We start from the raw sequence: 22,093 nt of genomic DNA on the forward strand, positions 1-22,093 counted from the left end.
TGGACAATGAGAACAAATGATTTACAGTTTAGTTGGTTTGTGTGAAACTTGGAAATATTGTTGGTTCTCTATCTGTGGGTTCTACATCCATGGATTCAACCAGCCGCTGATTGAAAATATTTGAAAAAAAATTCCAAAAGTTTCAAAATGCAGAACATTTTTTGCTGTTGCACACTGGCAACTATTTATATAGTACTTACGTTGTATTAAGTATTATGAGTAATCTAGAGATGATTTAAAGTGTACAGGAGGATGTGCATAGGCTATATGCAAATACTATGCCATCTTATATAAGGGACTTGAGCATCCATGGATTTTGATATCTTTAGGGGTCCCGGAACCAATCTGCCTTGGATATTGAGGGATAATTTATATCGTCTTAAGATTCTTAAGATGGTTTTATCTAGTTTAGAATATAAGCTGGACTGATTTCCTTCATTAGAAATTATGGACAACTTCACTGCTTTGGAAACCAATAAGTGATGATCCAGTTAAAATGTTTCTCCAATATTATTGGCATTTTGATTTTCACTTATGCACAAATACATCTGATATCTAGAAAGATATAATAGTCTGAGAGCCTGTCTTCTAGAATCAGGCTGGAAAGGATCATTTCACTCTTAGGTCCCCATGTGACTGTGCCCCTTGGATAACAGAATAGATTCTGTGAAGAGGTATGAGTTGGGCAAAACAAAACTGTGAGATTGGGGAAGTTTTCACTTACCACGTTTAACCTCCCCTAGTAGCATTTTACTTTACTTTCCACCCTCCCTGTAACATCTTGTTGTCTCAGCGTTTCCTGCCTTTCACTTTTACCTGATGGGAGCTTCCTCTCCTAAAAAGGGGAGGTTAACAACTTTATTGAATCCTACTTATATCAACTTTGTTTACATTTTAAACCATGTTTATTGTAAAATAAATCACAGATACAGAAAACTACCCAAATGTATGGCTTAATGAATTATTATAAAGTAAGCATCCCCCAGGTCAAGAAATAGAACTTTCCTAGTGACTCAAGAAGCCGCTTCCATTTGTCCCATCCTAATTAGAACCCTTCTTCCTCTTGCCATTATCTTGGCTTTGATAGTGATGACTTCCTTGCATTTTCCTTTTTATAGTTTTATCACTCAAATATGTATCCCTAGACACTCTATTTTAGTTTACATTTAAAAAAAAAATTGATGCTTGTCATACTGACACATGTCAAAGACTTTTAAGTCTTTTTAAAAATCTCTGTGTTCCTCTTCTATCCCTTTCATTCCCTTATGTTAAAAAACTTGGAAATTTTGATATGTAGAATTTCCCATATTAAAATTTCTGGATTTTAATGATGCTACCCTTTTGGTGCAGTTCAACATGTTTCTTGGTCATAGATATTTCTAACACATAGGCTGCTAAATCCAGAGAGTGGATCTGACTCAGGCTTGATTTCTTTGTCAAGACTATACATAGTATTTGCAATGATTATAGGAGGTACATGTCTAGTTTTCTCCCTATTTGTGATTTTTAAGCAATTATTGATGTTTAATGTCTATATCAGTCATTCATTGGCAGTTGTAAAATGATGTTTTCTAATTTTATCATTTCTTCTTGCATTACTTATTGGAATGCTTTTATAAAGAGACACTTCCCCTCATCTCCCATTTGATTATTTGGAAGTGCAGTTCATATCAAAAAAGCTAGATAAATGTTTGTTGCTGTACCTTTATTTACTAGTTTTCAAGATAATGAGTTAGTTCCCTATCATTATCGGAAGGTGACCAATATTCAAAATTTTATTATGAACTCATAAATTTGAACATACTGATAGATTTCAAGTCATTGCAATTTGCATTATTGTTGAAGCTCACACACTTTATGATTAATTTATTTAATCCTTATCTAGTAAGATAGTCATTATTTTCTGTCTAGGGATGGGTTCTTCATTAACTAAGTCTTTTTTTTTTTTTGATAAAGTTTATTATTCTATCCTCTTTTATTTCCTGCTACAGAATGTAAAGGCTTTATTCTATTGTAATAAAAGAAAGATATGTCTATTGTAAAAATAGAGAAATACTTAAAAGCATTAAAAGAGAAAATAAAACTAATTTATAATCCCACCACCCAAACTAATCACTGTTACATTTTGGTAATACCCTTCCAGAATTTTCTGAGCATAATATATAGAATTAAGATCTTGCTCTTGATTCTATTTTACGGTAGATTCTATTTTATGATATTTTAAAAAATCTGTATGTTATAAAGATACTTTGATGTTAATAAATATAGGCTGTATCATTACTTTTAATGTATGAATATCAATTAATTGATATTTGGTTTCTATTTTTCCACCCTAAATTATGATATTGAATAATTACTGAAAATAATGCTGTGATACATAATTACTTTTGTATTAGAGGTGCAGGACATTTCCTTGCCCAACTATATCTCCTTAGAAATTTCTGAATGGGTAGTGGAATACAGAACATTGCACCCAACCCTCCCCCTCCACAACTGAAGGATTAATCTAGGGTTCTATATGGCCAGATTCTATAACCCTAGATTGTGGCTTAACTCAAAGTGATGAGATGAGTAGTAGCAATCAGATTTCCTCTTAAACAATTTATAATTGTGAACTAATAATCTGCTGTTGTCACTGACTGCTTAAGTTGGGGGCTGTACCAGCCATACCTGACCACGTGCAAGCTGAGGATTAAGAAGAAATAGCGGATCTATTGAAATAAAAAATGGAGTAAACATACAGAGCACCTACTATGCACCACTCACTGTTCTAGCTGCTTGGGACACATCAGTGAATAAAACAAAGATCTCTGTTTTCATGAAGCATATATACTAGAGGTGAAGGACAAGGAACAGCTATCATTTTAAATGAGCAGTATAGCGCATTGGATGCTACAAGAGGAAGGAAAGGAGAATAGCAAGAGGGGGATGGGAGCACAGATTGTTGGGATGGTGGATATGGCTCTTGTGAGACAAATGGGGAAAACCACCGCTTTGGTTCTGCCAACTTTCGAGTTAATAGTTTCAGTTTGCATGAATCCTGCCCAGCTCTACTCACTTATGGAGCTTGGCATTTGTGACATTTCGGTATCCTTCCATAAGTCTTTTTTATTTAAACTAGTTTCAATCTGTTTCTGTTCTTTTCAACTTTGAGGAAAACATTCTTATGTATTAATTTGGGGGCACTTATCCAATTATTTTTGTAGGGTCCTATAAGTGGATTAATGAGTATGCATATTCAAATTTCTCAGATACCTTATAGCTGAATTTGTCTTTTAGTTTCCTAACTACCAGTAATATTTTGGGAGATGACAAATATTTCAGAAGCCAGAAACCACACCAGTCATTTGAGCACCGAAAACTTGATATAAGAAATTTTTTTCAAGAGATAAAAGGGGACTGACTACTAAAAAAAGATAAAAGAAAACCCCAAAATCTGTAGAGGTAGCATCTGTAGAGAGTGGCTACCTCCCTGAGAATTGAGGGACAAGTCAATAAGGAAAGAACTGAGAGGAAGGTCCTGCAAGGCTGAGAGACCTTTGAGGAGAGGGTGTGGCTGCCACTGGACCACGCTGTTTACCACTGTGGTAAAGAAGGAGTGTGATGGGAAATACTTGCCTTAGAAACTTGAGAGCCACTGCTCCTGTGGTGATCCTTGCCAATAGGCCCCCTGCTACACTGCCAGGAGTGCCACTGGCTGCTGGGACCCCTGCAGGTCCTCTCTTCTCCCTCTAGCTTGGCAGGGTCCTCCAAGACTCTTAAATGGCTGTGCCTAACGGTGAGCCAAGTAGAAGAGAAGTGTAGTTTGCACGGGAAAAACAAGGTGGGTTTGGAGGTAGGCGGCAATCTATTAATACCTGCAAATGTGGTCAGTGTATTTTTTAAATCCATAAACAGAATAATTTTGATATACTAGAAAATAAGGCCCCCAAATGGATTCTTTTATGTTTTTAAATACAAAATAGTGTATTTGAGTATAATCCTATTTGATCTGAAGCTATTTTAAGCATGAGAAAAGTTCCTAATATTTTAAGAATTCCATCTTTGGTCTATAAGTCTGTATCACTATCTGGCAAAGTGATGAAATGCTTTGTTCTATCATTCAGTTTTACCACCCAAGTGAAGACCAGATAGTGCTTGAGTCCAGAGAGAATTTTATTGATTTAAGTTTAATACTGTGTATTAATCTTGCTGTGAACAGCCTTTCCTACTCATCAGATTCTCTATATATGCTTACAATTATTTTCCATGTATAATCTGCAAGTCTTTTCAAGTGCATTTGTCTCATGGGAACCCCAAAGCTCTAGAAACATTTTTTAGTGTGTATTTCAGTAGCTGCAATTTCAAGGTGCAGCTGCACCTGGTGAGACCATCATGATTCATCTGCTGTCTCTTAGAGAATGTAGTGAATTGTCAAATGAACTAGGTAGTTTTCTGTATTTATTTCTCTCTTTTTCATATTGCATCTGCTCAATAAATTATACTAATGTAAAGAAGAAAATTATTCTAAAATGATATTTTGATGAGTGTTATTTATATAGAATAGTCATAACCGCTGATTTTTTTTCAATGAGCAAAAGCCAACCTCTTCTTAACATCCCATGTTATACAGCCTAAGTTCCAGCTCCCATTATGTCTCAGACTATTAGACTAGTCTACTAAACTGTCTCTGGACTCTGTTCTTACTGCCCCAAATCTGTCCTCTATACTTTTATCTGTGAGGTCTTTGCAAAAGAACTGATTTTGTTCCATATTAAGCCCCCAACATTGCTCCTCAGTGACTAAATTACTTTCAAGGCAGACAAAGTCACATCACCCGCTGCTCACTCCATTTTGCTCTTTACATCAGTTTCCTGACCCACTGGCTATTTTGTACAAGTGCATGCTGTTCTGTGCTTAGCAGATGTCTACTCGTCCTTCTAGACCCAAATGAAGGGTTGCCATGAAGATACCCCTGATACTTGGGAAGAGTTGTTTAATCTCTGCCACCAGGGTTTTATTGTAGTGTTTATTCAGACATTTCAGGTATCTGAGCACCTACTTTGTACAGGAGAAGAGAATAGAGACAGGGTAAAAGATGTGATATTTTAGGTAGGATTACTGACTTCTCTGAAGTAATGTTGAGCAGAGAACTGAATCAATTCATGGTTTGAGCCATGTTCCTCTCTGGGAGAAGGAGAGCATTTCAGGTTTAGGATACAATAAATGCAAAAAGACTTGAGGCAGGGATGTGCTTTGATACAGAAAGAATAATATGAAGGATGACTGGCAGGAGAAAAGGGAGCAAGTAGAAGAGTAGTTGGAGGCAAGGTTGGATACTGGGGTAAGAGTGAGGGCAGATCACATAAGACCTTGTAGCCATAGAAAGGATTTTAGGTTTTATTCTCAGTGAGATAGGAAGTGAGATATTGTATAAGAACATCTAAGATTAAATCCCTTTCCCCCATTTGCTTTCATAGCAGAAAATAAATTAATTCTTTAGAACATGAGAACATGACATTGTCTAATTAAAATTCTTTTCACTTTTGCAGTGAACCCTGACATGCAACAATGGGTTAACCTGCTCTCTTGCCTTTTGTAGGTGGGAGATGTATTTTGGTGAAAAGAAATGATGATTCTTGGAAAAATCAATTTCTTCTTATCAAATCCCTGAAAATGACAAAGGCTTACAATTTTTGCAATTCCTTGGAAAATGGCCTTGTAGTCAGTAGTGGTTTTTGATCACATATTAACCCATAATGCAAATTAAACTATTACAATAGCCCATTGAATTTTTTTTTTATGATCACTTTGTGTTTGAATACATGAGCTGTATTTGTAATTTAAATTACTTAAAAAAATTCAGAGTCAAATCTTGACAGCAACAAAAATAGAAACTGAAGTATACAATTGTTTTCAGTATGGAAAGGACTTTTATTGAAAGAGATAAGATCTTTATCATTTTATGGAATGAATTAATGTATAATTTGCATAACTTTTGCAACTTAATGGAAATTCTAAAAGTAATATAAATATATAGGATATAAAGTATCTGGAATTTTAACTGACTTTAAAAATAAAATAGGTATTTGAAAATTATGTACATACTTAAGATTAAAAGCAAAGTCTATGTTGGAAATTATATGTGAAAGTCAGGGAGGTAGGAATCTCAATAGTCCTATAGTGTATCCAATCACAGTTGGCGTAGTTATGGCATTCACTTCATAATATGTAGCTAATTCCAGTTTCAATATGAATTTCAGAAGTTCAATACTGATACTGTGAAACTGAATTGAGTCTATCCCTGAAGAGCTATATTAACTTCTTTTTAATAACTGAGGATGTTACATGACTAACTCTAGACCTACCACACAAATTGATCAATAAAAATTCAGTTTCAACATTAAGATGACAACAAAAAAGTTCAACTACATAAAACTGTACCACAGAGATTTGAAGTGCATTAGAATTCAGTGGTGGCACAGATTTTAGTTCACATTCATGTTTTCACTCCTAAAAATCTTGTACTCGGTGCAAAAAGGTGGTGATGGAGTGGGTCTCCCTGTTTGTTTAAAAGCAGTCACACCAGAAAAGGAGAGAGAGGATAAACCAGAATGAAAGTTTCTCAGAAAATATTTTAAAGAGATACCCTTCCTTACCCTTAACATGTATTAAATGTAGGTTATTCAGTTTTGGATACTTGGTGTTTTGTCAAAAAAACGAAATATTTATTTTCTGTTTAAAGTCTCATATGTACTTTAATGCTTCCATGCTTCCCAGAATTTCATTTGAGTTCCAGAAGACATTAAATATAAAACTAGATTTTTTTAAAAAGTTGCTGAATTAGTGTCCTACAAGTTAGACAAACTCCACATTATCCAACTAACAAACATCATTTCACTGACAATTCTTTTCTGGAATTCTTTGGTATAGATGTATGTGTATGTGTGTGTCTGTCCATGTATACATGTGTATATTTTCAAACAACCAAATAACTTAATATTAAATAAGAATAATTTGTGTAATGTGACCTAGCCCATCTACTTAGAGTAATAACTTTGAATAAAGAGTGAGGCAGTGAATTTGGCCAGAGAGGAGGACTAACAGAGAGAACAAAGCCTGTCTTCAGTGCACTTTGATGTGGCCCAGCTACCCGGTCACACTGTGAGCAGGAGTCCCAGGAGTTCCAGCTCCTTAGTGTACTAGCTGTTAGCCTATCACCAGGCAAATCAGCCTGCCCAAACCTTTTGTTGTGATGTGTTCTAATTCCAGTGTGCCACACTTTGTCTTGCCTCAGAGTGCCTGGGAGAGTTTCAGGAACACTTTGTTGGGGTGGGCTGAGGGTGGAGGTGAGGTGGTGGTGGATTTTTTTTTTTTTTATTTAATCTCAGGGGGCATATTTTCCTATGTCTGTTTAGCCTCCAGTTCCCTTTATTATAGGCAAAGAAGACAAGACAGAAGATTCAGAAAAATAATAAATAATGCACAAACAGGGTTGTAGCAAAGAGGCAGTAAAAATTGGGAACTGGGGAAACTAGAAAAGAAAAATTCTTAAAAAAGAAAGTTACCATAATCTTGTAAGAGAACTAGTAAGAAGGTGAAGGGATAGGATTAATTATAGAGATAGAAATACTGAAAAAGAAATAGAGAAGGTAGATGAACAAATATCTCATTTATCTTCATATTAAGTAAAGCAATTTTCCACAGTTCACTAATATGATAAATCATTTTCTGGCAAATAAGAAAAAATTGCCTGTGATGTTAGTTCCCTTAACAAAGGAAATGTTCAGACTTTCTGATTCCACATTTTTTGAACATTGACGGTTATGCTCACATGGCTTGGCCCTTTAGAGATGTTCTTTTAAACACATTTCTCCTGCTAATCAACCCAGCAGGCCTTGAAGGTTATTAACACCGGCCTACTTTCCAAGTCCTGAGCTCAAGCCCCAGGGTATCCAGTTGTGTAAAGAAACACAGATGGGGAAGATGGTACCATTTCTGTGTCTTTACAGGGAAGAAATCATCCCTGTTAATTAAATGAAGAGTTAGAAAAGTGCTTGGCGAATTGTTTGTAGCTCTCCTGTGGGAAGAGTTTTCTTTGTCATGTCTTTGGAAGTCAAGGCTCCAGTTCAAGCTTTTCCTTTGTGAATTAGAATTTGAACTCATTTCATTAAGGAAAATTAAATCTCTACAATCAAATCTCCATTATAAGTGAAACTCATACATCTCAAATGTAGGTTTGGACTAGCTACCCCTCTACTCTTAATTATAGCTCTAGAGAAATGGTTTGGAGATTCAAAGTGGTGGAATACATCAGAGTCAGAAGCCCAAAGTTAATTTGATTCTTCACTGCCATTTGTGTGATCTCTCTTTTATTATCTGCTACAAACACTGGGTCTTGAAAATAGCCTTTTCAGGCAGCTCGGGTTCCAGACTCTGGACCTAGTACTCCTGTAGTCTGCGTGTTGCAGAAGAGTTGGGTGGTTTACACCACATGGCCATTTTGCACATTAGGGACCATGGATGGGAAGCTCTGGAATATCAAAGTAAGGCTTACACTATTTCCTAAATAATGAGAAAGATCTTGAATTTTGGAGCTAAAGCTGGGTTCAAATTTCTGCTCCACCTGTTTCTAATTATGTGACCTCAGGAAGATTATTTCTTCAACCCTCATTATAAGGAGAATTTTGTTCACTATTCATGTCATCTGATCCATTGCCAGGCAGCTGGTAGGCAATTGATAAATAATAGCTATTTTATAATTCAGGTGTTGATTAATAAAATATTGTCCCTTTAAGTCTTTTCTTAGAATTGAAGTCATCTAAGGTTCGTACACATCTCCATTCTTTACTCAAGTACTCACGGATTCAGGCATATGGGAGAGATGGTTTTTCTTTGTCTTCAAAGTATTTGCATGCAGTTTTTCAGAGAGAAGGTATTAAGCTGCATTTTGAGCCTCACTATCTCCAAGGTCATTTTCTAATGCTCCCCCACCCCATCCACTTTTTACGGGGGAGAACTGCATATTGTTGCACTTTGATTTTCTCTACACTGTTGCAACTGTTGCATGAAAGGTTGTTGACTTCTTTTTCTTCATCCTTTATCCCAGAACTCAATACAGGCATATATACACTCCTCCACCCAACTCACACAGTAGACTGATGACTTCTCTCCTTCATAATCTCTTTCTAACCAAGCTCTCCTTTGCATTTAGAGCCCCTAAGTTAAACTCACTCTCCCCTGGCCATTGTTACCTGTGTTGGTACAAGTAGTGATTGCTTAAGGCCACTTAAGATTACCTTTTCAATAGACTATAATTCTTCCAGCATTTTTATAACTTGGATCCTGCCTAACTTTCAAAGGTGCCAGGTTTCTCTTCATATGAATATTGAAAACACATTTAACAAAAATTTCAAGCTATACTGATGATCTTTCACATTAAAGTCATTTGTTTCTGATGTTGTAATCACGTAACATACTTCTACTAAGTACTAAATTTGTAAATAAAGATGGTTGTTTCTGCAGTGCTATAAGGAATAGAATAAAATTAACAAGAAAACGTATTTTGGTTATTGACCAGACTTGGGAAAGAGTATGTTTAAAGCAGGGACTGGCAAACTGTAGTCTGTGGGCCAAAATCTGACCCACTCTCTGTTTCTGCAGGGCTTGCGAACCAAGAATGGTTTTCACATTTTTAAATAGTTGAAAAACATCAGAAGAAGAATATTTGGTGATACTTGAAAATGATAGAAAAATCATATTTCAGTGTCATAAATAAAGTGTTATTGGAGCACAGCCACTCATTTGTTTCATATCGCCTGTGGTTGCTCTCATGCTACCTCAGCAGAGTTGAGTAGTTGCAGCAGAGATCATAAGGCCTGCAAAGTCTAAAATATTTACTATCCGACCCTTTATGGAGAAAGCTTGCTGACCGCTGATGTATGGTATAAAGCACTCCCTGTAGGGAATCTCATGTATCTACTTTATGATTTATATTATTCTTTCGTAAGTATTTAAGCTTCTTCCATGTTATTAAATGATTTGTCGAAGATCACAATATTAGTGACAGAGCTTGAGTTTCACATATCTTCTCAATTAGACCACCATTTTAAACTTAATTTAATGGAAAAAAAAAAAAGAATGTTCATGTTGGAAAAAAACCTGTCTTGTTAAAATACACAACAATATTCCTCTTTTATCTGTTCAATAGGATTTATTCAGACCCAGGGATTTTTTGAAGTAATTTATAAGAACCTTATCCTTGGATTATTTACATATAATAGGTTTGGGAATAAGCATATTCATGAACTAACTAGTGAAATGTAGAGGGAATCCACCATATTGAGCTGTTGAGATTTTGTACACAGAGGCACAAGTTTGTACATACAATGAATGCAGCAGAGAGATTAGTATTATGAAATGTAGTTAACCTGGGTGAGTGTTAAAGAGTATTTTTATTCTAAATTTTGTGATGTGTGATTTTAAATTTTGTTATAAAGATTCAAAATTATATCAGACATAAAACGAAAAGTGTTAGAAAAACTAGAATAAGTCAGTTTTATGTCTTGTCTTTTGCACTATTTCTTAATAAATGATATTAAATAAATGGTAGTTATCATTTTTCAGTAGAAAACAATGAATTGAAAATTCTGCAGGTAGAAAAAGAATATTTGTAAATGACTGACTAATTTTACAGTCAAACATTGATCATTTTATAATCAAGCATTTTTTATCCCCTTTTGGCTTAACCTTAATCTGATGTGATATAAAAAAAAACTGTACTGTGATGTAGCAACAAACAAAAAACCTTTTATATTAAGGATAATTTCAAACATATGCAAAAGTAGAGAGAATAGTACAATGAATCCTTTGTGTAGCTATCACCCCACATCAATAATTATCATCTTAGGGCCAAACTAGTTTCATTTTTAAAAAGCTTCCCCCCAACACTTGATTATTTTAAATCAGGTGCCTGTAAATAATGTCTGTATGTATCTCCAAAAGGTGAATACTTAAAAAAATAGTAACATTATCACACCTGAAAAATAATATTGTCAGGATCCAAATAAAGGACATGCATTTTAAATTAGTTACTATTTCTCTTAAATCTATAATTTCCCTGTCTCTCTTTTTTCCCTATGTAATATTTTTTCTCCTTTTCCAGTTTTATTAGGTAGAATTATTACAGTTCGACTGCACATATACATTATATTGCATGTAAATTCATGTATACAGTATACAGTACTTTTTTTAGTCTACATGTATGTAATAATTATTGTTTCTATGACAATATTTTATTAATCAATACCTGAATTATAAAATAGCTATTATTTATCAATTACCTACCAGCTGCCTGGCAATGTATCAGATGACACGACTAGTGAACAAAGTTCTCCTTATAATGAGAATTGAAGAAATAACCTTCCTGGGGTCACATAATTAGAAACAGGTGGAGCAGAAATTTGAATCCAGCTTTAGCTCCAAAATTCAAGATCTTTCCCATTATTTAGGAAATAGTGTAAGCCTCACTTTGATCTTTAGCTTTTTAAACTTACATAGTTATCAAAGGAATAAAGCCAACTACAAAATAAGAATCGACAGAATGCAGTAATCCAATCATAAAGGACAGTCAAATGTGCTTATATATAATCAAGAAATCAAAATAATAATTAGTTCATTTGTGTCCTTATTAGTATTATTATTATTTTTTAGATTCCTCATATAAATGATGTCGTATGGCATTTTTCTTTCTCTTTCTGACCTACTTCACTTAGAATGACAGTCTTTCAGGTCCATCCATATTGCTGCAAATGGCATTATTTTATTCTTTTTTATGGCTGAGTAGTGTTCCATTGAATATATGTACCACATCTTCTTTATCCAGTCACCTGTTGTTGGGAGAGGGTGTGGAGAAAAGGGAACCCTCCTACACTGTTGGTGGGAATATAGATTGCTGCAACCACTATGGAGGACAGTATGGAGGTTCCCTAAAAAACTGAAAACAGACTTACCATGTGATCCAGCAATCCCACTCCTGGGCTTATATCTGGAGAAAATTCAAAAAGACACTTGCGCCCCAATGTTCATAGCAGCACTATTTACAATAGCCAAGACATGGAAACAACCCAAATGTCCTTCCCTATTTAATATTTGTTGAAGAAACCAGGGTTTTTGTCCAGTAGGGTTTACTGCATTGTTACATTTTGCTGATTGTACCACATTGGTGTCATTTAACATGCTCCTCTGTCTCCTGTATTTACTATAAAAGGTATTTGGAAATAAAGGATTGATCAAATTCATGTTCAGTTCTAGAACAAGACTACCTCATAGGAGGATCCATCAGGAGGCAGATGAATATCCTATGCATCTCTCTTTTTTGTGATTTAGGGGCCTTGCTGATTGTTGCCTAGATCTATTATATCATTAGGGTGACATCGAAATTCTATCATTCCTTCTTTATTTATTAGTTGGAAAACTTCTGTAAAGAGAAACTTCTCATCAACTATTTGGTTACCTCAAGTATAGTTTGTATAGAAAAAATATAAATGTGATTTTTTCACCTAGTATTCTCTAGAAGTGTCCTACAAATATATATGTGTATATATTTATCTTTCTAGTGAACCAATTGATTTAAACATGTTTTTAATCAATTACAGTTACTATTCTTAATATTGCTCAAAATGTTCCATTTTCGGTTAGTGAGAGTTTAACTACAAATTTTTAAACATATTTTAAAAAGTTCCCTTACTATATTTATGTGTGAGTTTATTTGAAGTTCAATTTAGTTTTAATGCTTTATCTTTATATATACAGTGAATTTCTCAGTGCTTATTGTTATTCAACTAAGAATTAAATAAGCCTTTTAATTTGAGTTTTGTGCGAGCGATGGCAATCTCCATCCTTCTTGTAGCAGCAGCCCTTCTTAAGTCCCCTGATCAGCTCACCCTGGATGAGGCTCCCTGCTTGTCTGCTTCTCTGTTTCCTTCTCATATGATGTAGCCTGAAGCAGTTTTCTGCAACCCCAAACGTCTAAGACAAACCGAAATGTTCCTGTCAATAAACAGTAGATTGAAAATAAAGAGATTTGGTTTTTGTTCTGACTTTGGCACTGAGTTACCATTTGTCAGGTTGGTTTAGATCAGTGTTTTCCCTCAAAACTGTATTCTGTGAGATCCCTTGTGAAAAGGTCTTATTTGCATAAACTTGGGACACAATGCCTATGATTTCTTTGCCTTGGTGTGTCACTAGACCTGTTAGCATAAAAAGCTCTCAGAATTTTACAGGAAAGAAATCCCTTTAACTTGATATAACTGTGCAGTTTCCTACATCTGCTTGGCCACAAAGTCATCAATACTGCTATCCCGTGCTCCTAGAGTTCCAAGGAACACTTTTGTTGGAGATGTTGAGATAGTTAATGACCAGGTCTCTCCTAATTCTGAAAGTTTGATTGTTATTACACAATGTGTCAGAAATCAAAATTGTCTTTTCTTCTATGTGAAACCTGCTTTCCCTCTTGTGTCTTCCTCTGCTCAATCAATGAAGCTGACTTTATCTCATCCCAATGGGAAAAAATTGTCCTGGATCACAGACTTTAGATTAGATGTGAATTTTGGTAGCAATCATTTTCTAAAGAGGCCTAGAGAGAAGTAAGACTGGCTTTGTCAAAGTAGGCAAAAGGAAACTCTTAGGAAGATTAGTGTAGCATTGGAGTATTAAATAATTAACTTAGGAAAATGAGTTTGAAGTCATACAAAGTAGAAGATTAAAATCTAAACCAGGGCAGTTATAGAGGAAATAGAAAATAGAAAAAGGAAGTTACTCTTTACCAACTGGGAGGATTTTTGACTCCAATACACACATTTAGCATCACCAGGGCTTTTGGTTTATGGACCTAGGAATGATGTGGCACTAGCCCTGCCACTAGCTGGGTCACCCTCAGTGAATCATATGGGCCACAGCTTCTTTATGTGCAAAATGAGAGTGTTTCACTAGATGATTCCCAAGGTTCCCTTCTGTTCTAAGTCAGTGATCATTATGAAACATGTTTAAAAAGCTTCTGTTTTATATACTATTGGTGTATAGAGAAAATAAAAAAGACTTCCTTTCTTCCCAAGAATCAGTTTAAAATATAGGGATGTAATTTTCCTGAAGATGTTGGTAATGTGCTTGGTGGAAATAGCATGGTGATAGGAAAAGAGCTAGTGACAAGAAGTTTAGAATTAAAAGAAAGATACAGTAGAGCTTTAAAAATCATTTGTTGCTTCTCCACTATGAACAAAGGAACAAATAATTTGAAATAATTATTAGCATCAGAGTAATAATGCAGCAAATATTCTGACTGCAGATAATTTTGATTATTTGCAGGGATTGTTAAAGACAGAAAGCACAAGAACAGGCAATAGCAGGGGAAGAACATGGACTCTGGGACAAACAGAGCATTTGAGATAACTTTCTGCTCTGTGAAAAAGACCTTATGGGCTGGCTGGGACATCATTTCAGATTTTTTAATTTTCAATTCCCAGCACGTTCTTTTACTGACCTTTTTCTTTTTAATTACATTCGCATTTTATCCAAGCCAACAGCTTCAGAATTACTGTGCTTTTCGACTCATGCAGTCGCTTTACAAATAGAGCATGTCTGGGTTCCTCTGTGGCAAAGATAATTGGAAAAAAAAGTTAACTTTGATTTTGTGGCAAAATGTCTGTAAAAACATGGCAAAACTTTGTCATAGTCCCACACAAAGCAGCTTTATTAAGCCATCTGATCATGACTCTGCCCAAACTAGAGCTTTAAAAACTCCTTAAAAATATTCACTAGCCCAAAGCAATCAAGGGTAAATGACCTTAACGAATACTTCTGGTGACCAAATGGATACTCTTGTGAACTCAAGGATCCAAAAAGTAGTCCAAATATACAATGGTACTAAATCGAGCAACAGATTTTTTATTTCTCACCTCAGGCCTGCAACACTATTGCATAAAGCAGTCAAGAGTAGTGTCCACTTTTAATATGGCATTTGCAATTCAAATGTTTTCCTTCTTCAGTTTTAGTCTACAATTGCAAACACCACATTCCCTTCTTGCTTGTCATATCCTCAGGGCTTTGTTCTGCCACAGCTTTCCATGGTAATTTATAGAACCTGGTTCACTTTGTGTCACCACAGGTCATAGATGAAAATGGAAACAATTTGCTGTTAAGAAATCTTTCTGAAACAAAATGCAAATAACACACTGAAACAGACTAAGGCTATTTTGAAAGAGCAGTGTAATATAATTATAGCAGTTGTATTACAATAAAATTTTTTTAATAGACTCTCATTCTCTCTCTCATTCTGTGTGTCAAAGGATATCCTTCTGTTTTTTTAAATTAAAATACTTTTTCTTAGGAACTTTTTATTGATTTCTGTTTTTCCCAATTAGTTAGCTTCAAGCCTCTGGACTGCGGTGGGAGTCAGGGAGACCTTGGAGTTATTCCCAAGGGTCTGCAAATCCACCTGTACACCAAGTATTGTCCTTATACTGAATGACATGTTTTTCACATATGTGGAGCATTATTTTTAAATATAGCAGGTGTGATTAAGTTACTTAAAACTGAAATAAAATCATAGCATTTTTTTTCTTTTATGTACTTGCTTAATAGGTTCTCAAAGCATCATCTGTCAAATCAGTATTTTCCATTGTAATTCTAAAACGGAGTTTCTAACACTCCTAGTTGTGAACCACTTCTCTAATATGTTGAATAACTAGAATTAAATTGGTCATTAAAAGAATTACTATGAGTTTCAAATATGATTTTTTTTTAAAGCAGGGCTGCTTAATCGTGAGTTCATGGAAATAACTTGCAAAATTTTATGTGTACAAAACTTTGCTCATTTTTTCTGAAGAGAAAATTCATAGCAGTGTTTATCCAATTAACAAAAGTGTCTGTGACCATAACAAGATTGGGAACTACTTTTTAGGGTGAGAGATAAACCTGAAAAGAGTGAGTACACTCTAAATTTCCTTGAAATGAGCTATATTTTTAAAAAACGAAAAAAAAATCTAATTCAGCAAGCAAGAAAAGCTTTTGTAGACTGTGTTTGTAGGAAAGAGTAGCATATTCCAACAATAAATTGATTATACTCTTGTAGTTACCTAGAGATAAGGAAAATTCAGATATACTATTCATTCTTTCAGAAAAATATTGCCAATACTAAGCTGTTTTTATAGTTTACTCACTTTTATTTTGCCCCCTGTGTTTGTGTCACCAACCCTTCTGAGTCGATTCCCAAGAAGCGTCCTTCTGCCTGGTGTCCCTCAGGCCAATAGAATGAGACTGAGCTGGGTTCAGAAACAAAGGAAAACTTTATTCTTTGACCGAAGAATGGAGAGGTTCGGAGCTCTGGCTCCAGAGCACAAGCGCTGCGTTCTCCGCGCAGGCAGTGGGTGGGGCTGCTCTAGCGGGATCTCTCAGTGGGGAGGGGGCGGAGTTCTCGAAGGTTTGGCGCAGCTCACGCTCCAGAGCGCAGTGTCCCAGACGAGGTCTCTGCCCACGGCTCCCCGCCGCCGCCATCTTGAATTGCGTGTGAGCCCAGCGCTTCCGCTCACCGCTGGTCGAGCTGAGGTGTCTGACTCTGCGCTTCTGTGCAGGGAAGTGTAATCCGGTGGGTTAGGTGCAGGGCCTCTGCACTCGGACCCCTGTAGGCAGGTAAAACTAGGTTAGCCCAAAAGAAGAGGTTAGACCTTATCAACTACATTCCGTCTTACTTTCCTCTGGGATCTCCGTGGGCTTTGCTGGTGACCTAAGAAGCTATCATATACTGGAAGAAATACCTTAGACCACAAGTCGAAAGGTTGGTTTAAATTTGTTTTCTTCTGTTGCTTGATCACTTAATATTGGGAGAACAGGTTGTGATGCTTATTCTAAGAGTGGTCTGTTAATTAAAAATAAGTTGTACTGGTTGTCTTGTTTTGAATGATCAAGACAACTAGGTAAAATGACTCCCCAAAATGCTCGTTTCAACTAGTCACACTGCTATCAAGTAATTACGAATTTAATTTCCCTTTGCGTCAGTATTTCTACTTGTGAAACAAATTCAAGCATATATTGTCATTTACTTAATGGAAATGCTAAAAAAAAGATACTATTTGTAGACATACAAAATTCGGAAGATTAAAATATGCTTTGTAGTTCCTAGAAAATTCAAATTTCCTCACCAGAAAATAAAAAGCACATAGACCACACTGTCCATGGTCTACATGCTTTATAGCTAGTCTGACATCTTGGATTCCAGACCTATGCTTCTAAACCCAAGTTGCCTAGTGCTATAATTTGGGCAGAGGTGGATTTTCCTTTCATAGTGCCCATGTCGATAATAAAATGTGTAAGAACACAACATTTTATTTTCAAGCACCAGTCAAAATTGTGCCTTGTCCAGTCACAAAATAATATGCTCTAGGCTTTTAAATATCACAGATTTTTCTCAACAATATTTTACCTTGAGAATACATACATTCCTAACTGGCATCTTTTAAAGTAATTTCACAATGACTTTTGACTAATGGGCTAAGATTTTTTTTTATTTTAAAATACTTTAATAAGATAAAATGTACTTATAGTGAAATGCATAGATCTTTAGTGTATGATTCAATGAGTTTTCACAAATGTATATACTTATATAAACATAACTTAATCCAATATATAGAACATTTCCACCTCTGCACAAAGTTCCCTGTACACAGCATCCCCGTAGGTGACCACGGTTCTGATTTCTATCACTATAGACTGGTTTGGGTTGTACACGAACTTATGTATATAAAATAATATAATATGTACTGTTTTGTGCTTGGCTTCTTTTCATGTACATACGTTTTTGAAAGTTGTCCTATTGCTTTTATCAGTAGTTTGTCCCTCCTTTTTTTCTTTCTTCATTATGTTTATATCAAAATCCGCTCTCCTATTGGTAGATATTTGGACTGTTTCCATTTTTTGACTACGATAAAGCTGTTATAAACATTTTTGCACAAGTCATTGTATAGATATGTTTTCATTTTTCCTGAGTAAATACTCAGGAGCAGAAATGCTTAATTATAGACTATGTGTATGTTCAATTTTATTTAGAAAATTCCAAGCAGTTTTCCAAAGTAGTTGTACAATTTTATAATTCCATTGACAATATTATGGGAATTCTAATGGATCCATAGCTTCCTCAACATTTAAGGTTGTTAATCTTTATAATTTTAGCTATTCTAGTGAATGTGAAACAGTATTATCACTGTGGCTTTAATACACAATTTCCTGATGACTAAAGATGCCAGATACTTTTTAATATACTTTTTATTTCCTTTTAAATGTAGTCTTTTCCCCATTAAAATTTTTGGGCTTAAAAAAAATAATATGTAGCAGGTTTTTTTTTTTTTATGTATTTGGACACTTGGGTGTGTGTGTGTGTGTGTGTGTGTGTCCTGACTTGTCATTTTTTAAACATATCTTTAGAAGCACAGACTTCTGAAGTTTTGACATAAGTCCAATTTATTATCATGATGGCTAGTGCTTTTTGTGTACTCTTTAAGGGTCCTTGCCTTCCCCAACACTGTTAACAAATTCTGCCAAAATTTCTTATAAATTTATAGTTTTAGCTTTTATCTTTGGGCCTATGAGATGTCTTGAATTAAACTTTATTTTGGATTGAAGTAGCTTGCAGTTTGGTCTGTTGTTCCATCACCATTTATTGAAAACACTCTCCTTTCTCCACTGACCGTATAGGCGTTGGTCTATTTCTGGATTCCCTTATCTATCCCAGTGATCTATTTTTCTATCCTTTATACAAATGCCACACCATCTTGATCACTATAATTTTATAGTTAGTTTTGAAATCTGGTTGTGTAAGTCCTCCAACCTTGCTTTTCTTAAAATTATTCTTTTCTGTATCAAGTCCTTTGGTAGGTCTTATACAGTTTAAACTTATCTTGTAAATTTATCTAGCAAAAAACAGTGGAATTTTTATCAGAATTTTGATGAGTCTACTATTTGATGATTTGGGGAAAATTGACGTTATTTCAATGTTTGATTCTTTTAATCCATGAACATATATCTCTCTATTTGTTTAGGTCTATATTAGTTTCTTTTAAAATGTTTTATAATTTCAGCATGCAAATATCTTGCAGTTTTTCTTATTGCAGATGAAATTATTTAAAAATTTTATTTTTCAATTACTTGTTGCTAGTATAGAGAAGTTCAATTTATTTTCTGTATTAACTTCTTACCCTACAACCTTGTTAAATTTGCCTATTAGTTCTAGTACTTTTTCTGTAGTTTACTTAGCATTTTATATGTAACATGGGATACATTTATCTAATTTTTATTTCTGTTAATAAAAACATTTTAATACTTTCCAATTTTTACACTTTTAATTTCTTTTGTTTTAAAATCACACTGATTAGATTTCCTGAACTTGGGGAACAGAGGATATTATTCAATGTCACTGATATATAATATTAGCTATAGATTTTCATAGATGCCCTTTATCAGATTGAGAATTTCCACCTCCGTTTTTAGTTTGTGAGTTTTTATCTTTCATTGGTGCTGAATTTTGTCAGTTGCCTTTTCTTTATTATTTCAATATGATCAAATATATTGATTTATTTTTTAATATTAACCATACTGAGTTATGATATATTCTGTTTTATATGTTTCTAGGTTTTATTACTTAAATTTTGTTTATGTTTTGTGGGGGTGTTGATCCATAATATTTTTTTCTCTATAGTGTTTTTTGTGATGTTTTGGTAGTAGGATTAAGCTGGTCTCTTCAAACAAATTGTTAAGTGTTCTCTTCTCTATTTTCTAAAAAATGATTTAATGAGATTCTTTTTTTTTTTTTTTTTTTACTTCCTTAAATGTTTGATAGACTTTATCAGCAGAAACAATTTGGATCTTTAGTTTTCTTTGTGAGATGATATTTATTTATAAATTTAATTTCCTTACCATATATGGGGCTATTCAAATGTCCTGTTCATTCTTTATCAGCTTTTAAAGTTGTACCTTTGAAGCAATTTGTTCTTTTCATATATTTTGTCAAATTTACTGGCATAAAGCTGTTCCATATTTGCTTAATTTCCTTTTAATGTCTGTATGCTCCCTAGTCATGGTGCTTCTTTCATTTCTGATACTGCTAATTAATATTTTGCCTTTTTTCCTTGTTTGTTTGCTTTAGAAATTTATCACTTTCATTATTCTGTTCAGAGAATCAACTTTCAACTGCTAATTTTCTTTATTGTCTTTTGTTTTTTCAGTTTTTGTCTATATCTAAATTAATGATTTTTTCTATTTGGGTTTAATTTGCTTATTTTTTTCTAGCTTCTTAAAGTGGGAACTTAGATTATTGATCTCCAGCTTTCTTCCTTTCAAATATAAATATTTAGCTATAAATTTACCTTTAAAATACCACTTTAACTGCATCCCATACATTTTATATATTGTGCATTTATCAAGTTAAAAATGTTTTCTAATTTTGCTAGTGATTTCATCTTTAACCTCTTAGTTATAAGATGTTGCTTAATTTATTTGGAGATTTCATAGGTATATTTATTAATTTAAATTTAATTCTCTTATGGTTAGAGAACATCCTGTATAATTTCAATATCTTAACATTCATTGTGAATTTATGGTTCACTGTATGGTCTATTATGGTGACCATTATATGTATACTTGAAAAGAATGTTTTCTGTAGACATTGGAAATAATTTTCCACACCTATTAATTAGGACAAATTGGTTGATAGTGTTGTTGAAGTGTTCTATACACTTATTTTTTGATCAGGGGTTATAAGAAAATAAAACATGATTATATTAAATGTATATTCCTGTTTAATTTTAGACTTCGATAAAACTTTATGGCAATTTATTTATAAAACATGGCCGTCTGTTTTTATGGAGGAAAGGTAGCACACAGGATGCAGTGTACTGTAATTCAAGGAACAGTGGAGTGAAAATCAGAAGTCCCAGGTTAATGTCTCAGCTATGCTACAAAATCCATTCTGGAGCTATTATTCCTTGAATTGGTAGCTTTTCATTTTCAGTGCATTTTTCTTTGCGGTGGCGGGGAGAGGTATAAATCAGAGAATCTTGCCAATACCTTTTGTTTACCCCATGTTTTCCTTTTGCCTGAAGTTTCATTGTAGAGCAGTATTCATTAGTTCCAGTAATATTTATTGATCTTCAGCTATTTTCAGGCACTCTTATGAATATTTGGATAGATATATCCATGAAGCAGATCAAATTTCTGCATTTCTGGAGCTTTTATTCTCATGGGGAGAAATAGTAAATAAGTAAATTGTGTAGTATGTTAGAAAGTGATAAATGCTGTGGGAAACATAGGGGAAGGTAACAGAGATCGGGGTTCTGGGTTTGAGAGTACCAATGACAAACTGTCAGGTGGGCACAGACTTGAAGGGAATAAGATAGCCAATTGGCTTTTCGGAGGCTTTCAGGAAGAGAAGACAGTCATTGTAGAGATCTCAAGGCAAGAGAATGCCTTATGACATATATGGAGAACAGTAAGGAGGCAATTTTGGTAGATTAGGGTGAACAAGGAAGAGAGTAGTAAGAGAAAAGGTCTGGGAGAAGCCAGGTCACAGAGGACCGTTGAGCGATTTTAAGGACTTTTAGAAAAATTTCAAGTGAAATGGCTTTTATTGAGAGAAGTGTCACAATTTTACTTTTATTTTAAAAGAATCATTGCAGATATATTGATAATAGACTATAGGAGGACAAGGATTAAACAGAAGGATATGTTGAAAGCTATTGCAGTAATGTAGCTGAGAATTAAATTTGGTTCAGACTGTGATGATTGAATGAAGTTGATGGGAAAAAAAGTCAGATTCTGAATATATTTTGAATATACCACCAACAGAATTTATTTACTGTATATGGAGGTTGAATAAAAGAGATGATTCGAGGATGATGTCAAGTTTGTTAGCTTTAGCAACTAGAAGGACAGAATTAGCATTCAGTGCAATGGAAAATGTATTTCTTTTGGAGGAAGGAGAAGATTAGATACCCATATTTGGAAATGCTGAGTTTGAAATGATGTCTAGATATAAAGTAGACATTTGAATATATGAATCTGGAGTTTGGTA

The sequence above is a fragment of the Camelus dromedarius genome, chromosome 5 (genome assembly GCF_036321535.1).
Source record: "Camelus dromedarius isolate mCamDro1 chromosome 5, mCamDro1.pat, whole genome shotgun sequence".
NCBI classification, from domain to species: domain Eukaryota; kingdom Metazoa; phylum Chordata; class Mammalia; order Artiodactyla; family Camelidae; genus Camelus; species Camelus dromedarius.